Genomic DNA, 3,663 nt, shown 5'->3' on the forward strand with positions numbered 1-3,663 from the left:
CTTGTAAACACACTTGTTTTGGGATACCATCCTTCTCTTCACCACTCCCACAGGTCTGTCAGAGACAGGGCGGGGGATGTGAGAGGACCAGAGGACTAAGGCACACTTTTGGATAAGAGGATTGGCTGAATGTGCTGTCACACCACAGGAAATCCTTGGGTGGATAACAGTGTCATCTTACCGAACACACCAATGCTGGGGATGCTGCCTTCACAGTTATGTGACAAGCGAAAAATGCTTGCAAAACAGCTCATTATTCCCTCCCGTGTTCTCTTGACAGGTTTCTAAGTATCTGGGCCCACCCTGTAGTGTGGCTGAGAAGGAGCCCATGAGTGACATCCCTCTGCCCCAGAAGACGGGCAGAGCTGTTTCCAAACACACCTTGTCATTTGCCACCCCAGCTTGAGGCTTCCAAGGCTGAAAGGGAGCAAGAGCCTCAGTAACTCAGTTCGAGTGCTGAGGGCGTGGATGTGCGCGAGAACTTGGAAAACATTCCTCTGGCATGTTCTCTGGGCGCACAACTACTGCAGCCTGTGGGATGTCCCATAATAGCCTCTGGAGGCAGATGTCCTTGTCAGCAATATGTGTGATGATTCTCCTGTTGGTTACTCATAAGAGAAACGTTTATTGACCATCAATACATTGGCCCATTCAGACAATTCATGAAATGAATTAGTGAAAGCACTACCCAAAAAAAAACACAGTGCAAAGTTTTCCCAATGGAAAAAAATAACTTCCACTTTATTTGAAACATTTTTGCATGCAGGTTCTTTCTGAAAAATTCAAAAAAATATGACTAAACAATTTCAATTCTTGCTAGGGGATATTTTATTGAAAACACTAACTACACTAAGCTTCTAAACTCCTATGTCTTCAAAATTGCAAAAAAATTCAAGGTGCGTTTTTGAAAAATTCAAAAAAATTCCTAAACTAAGCTTCGAAGTCTTCAAAAATAGCTAAGCTAATTTCCTAAGTTTCTAAGGCTTCCTAAATTACTAAACTAAGTTTCTAAGTTCCTAAGGCTTCACAACTACAAAAAACTGGAAGGGATTTGATGTCCTGGAGAAACATTTTGGTCACGTTTTCTTCTAGTCTCAGTCACTGTAATCCCTGTCTGGTGGAGTGGAACAGGTCGGTCAGGCTGCTGGTCAATACCAGAGCACAGGTCTCTCTTCTGACTTCAGCAAAGACCTCTGGAAAAAGAGAGGGAGAAACAAAACCATCGGTTGGTTTCATACAACAGGCACATCTGACAGAGGACAGTCAACGAATCAAGTTACTTTATTCAAAGGGCACTTGCAAAGCCTTGAGAATTTCAGTAACTGCCTCATTAGTGGGAGCCTTTTTACAGCCTTCCTACCGCACATCGTGCTTAGTTTCTTTTGCCACTTTGCCAGCACATCACAGCACTGCATCCCTTCATCCTCAGTAGCTCACAAAGCCTTGTGTTATATGGAACATGGCACTGCAAAGGCCACGTGGGATGGCAGGGTACAGGCTGAACTGCACCCCCTCTACAGCTTTTACAGAGTCACCTCTGCTTGCACCACAGGAGAACACAACCTTTCTAAGGATAAAACTGTACAATAACAAGAGGAGCAACAATTCTAACAATTGCTACTGGCAAATACTGGTTGAGGAGTCCAAAATTCAAGTGCTGCTCAGCAGCCACATTCCTTTAGCAAGCGCTGCCTCAAGAGGGCAGATTGATGCTGCACATCTTGCCTGATTCTGCTGTGCTTGGGACAGTCTTCTCCCCTCTCTCACTACCCCCTTTTCCCACGGGATGGTCCCTACTCATTGCACACATGCTCCCCAGCTTCTCTACCTCGGCACAGCTGAGGACTGTTTCACACAGAGCACAGCACCATCCCTAACCTGATCCAGAGCCCTCTCAGCCCAAAACCACTTTCCACTCCAAAACCACAACACGACTAAAGCAGCCGCTCATTTTCACTGAGAAAAAGGAAGAGCAAACTCCAGAACTAAAGATCTTCCATCACTACTGCAGCTGGAATATTTTTTCCCCAGCTAAACACTGGCCCCTCCATGCTTTCAGGCCACCTCAAGTGTTTTGTCTGCAGAAAAGCAGTTTCCTCCTGTTGTCAGGACACAAACCTCAGCACTACACACCATTCCAAGCCAACACCTCCAACTCCAGTCACAGCCAAGCAGGAATAGAATGCAGTAGCCCATGCCTGATGCACGAGCCTCCCCCGTTAGGAACACCGACAACTTGGAGACAAGCTCTTGGGAGCGCTCGCTCTAGCAAAGACCTGGCCACAACACTGGCAGTGCCCTGGTGGACAAACTGGCAGCAAAGCTTCAGCAGATCTACCAGAAGCCCTGCAAATGCCACACTGGGATACACCAGAAAATCCTGACCATCAAGGCCACCTGAAAAGCCAGACGATCAGGACTCAAAAGGCACACACTGGTTGTGTTTCCATTGGGTCACAGGAAAAAGACAAAGGCAACAAGATGATTTTAGTGCAGAAGGGAAATGCTCTCTACCCTTACCCACCTACACTGACAAAGCTGTTTTCTGGACCGCTTGCTTCCAGCATGTAAAGGCAAATCTCCAGCAGATTATGTTTCAGAAGGCATCTTATCTTAGAAGCAAATTCTGGAGTAGTAGGACAGGAGATACAGTTCTTCACCTCCCCCTTGTTAAGAGAGACTTGGACTTAAGCATCCTTATGACATCCCACCACTGTATACTCACTTCACTTTATTGCAGTCTTTGCTTACTGAAGACTGGCTTTAATCTTCACATCTGTCTCCTCTAACACCAAGAAAGAAAAAAGGAAAAAAAATCACTCAGGTTTTGAAAGCTCACATCCAGCACAGACCAACACACTTAAGCTTGAGTGATTCTGATTCTGACTGAGAACAGGGAAAAAAAGGATACTGGAATTCAGCAAGTGCAAACCCACAGCATAGCAGATATATATAGATTTCAGGCTCACTGACAAGTAACCAAAAATGACTTTTTATCTAATTGTGCTGAGATAGATTGTTTTGTAGTGGCAGGGATGAAACTGCTAAACCTCTTGTTGAAACCTCTGATTTCCATTGCTGAAAATAAGCGTTTCATCTCTTCTGGGTGGGTTTTTAATTGGCTCAGGAGGGGATGTATGACCACGGAGTAACAGCTGTGAAAAGTTTTGATTCATAGTCTCTTTTTAGAAGAATGAACACCCTATGGGAGAAGCATAATGGCTCCACTCCCAACCTGTTAAGTGGAAACTTCGCAGGAGTTTTTCAAATACCACCTTGGTCCTTGTACAAACCACCTCCCCTTCCACCTCTCACCTTTTTCTTCCCACAGGGCTCATCAGGACCGTCCATGGCTCTCCTCTTCAAGTCCTGCTTCCTTGCCCCAGGGAGGTCCTTGGTCTCTGCTCTTCTCTGCTGCTCTTCTTTCAGCCGGACAAGCTCAGGAGCTGCGGGGTCTCTCCCTGGTGAGAGGAATTTCTTCCCCCCGAGACTAAAGGGCTGTTTGACTTTGGCCTGGGGGGAGCCCTTTCTGTTCTCGGGGGGCTCCTGGAGTGCCGGCTTCAGGTCTTTCCCACAAGTAGATTCCGGCTTCACTCTTTGTCTGATTCCCTGCTTGTCCCTGGAGCACTGGGCTCTGATCTCCAATGGATCAGGCTCGCTGTC

At 46.4% G+C, this 3,663-nt stretch overlaps 1 long non-coding RNA gene across 1 annotated transcript; it reads right to left on the bottom strand.

Annotated features, from left to right (window-relative positions):
- Nucleotides 1-995: 995 nt before the first annotated feature.
- LOC114071515 lies at nucleotides 996-3,419 on the bottom strand. Its single transcript, XR_003574048.1, has 3 exons — nucleotides 3,316-3,419; nucleotides 2,726-2,785; nucleotides 996-1,193 (listed from the first exon to the last, which is right to left on the bottom strand). It is a non-coding gene; the product is annotated as an uncharacterized LOC114071515 (long non-coding RNA).
- Nucleotides 3,420-3,663: the final 244 nt, after the last annotated feature.

Source organism: Empidonax traillii, unplaced genomic scaffold, assembly GCF_003031625.1.
Source record: "Empidonax traillii isolate 1590-97213 ecotype Southwest subspecies unplaced genomic scaffold, ASM303162v1 scaffold2075:size55856, whole genome shotgun sequence".
NCBI classification, from domain to species: Eukaryota; Metazoa; Chordata; class Aves; order Passeriformes; family Tyrannidae; genus Empidonax; species Empidonax traillii.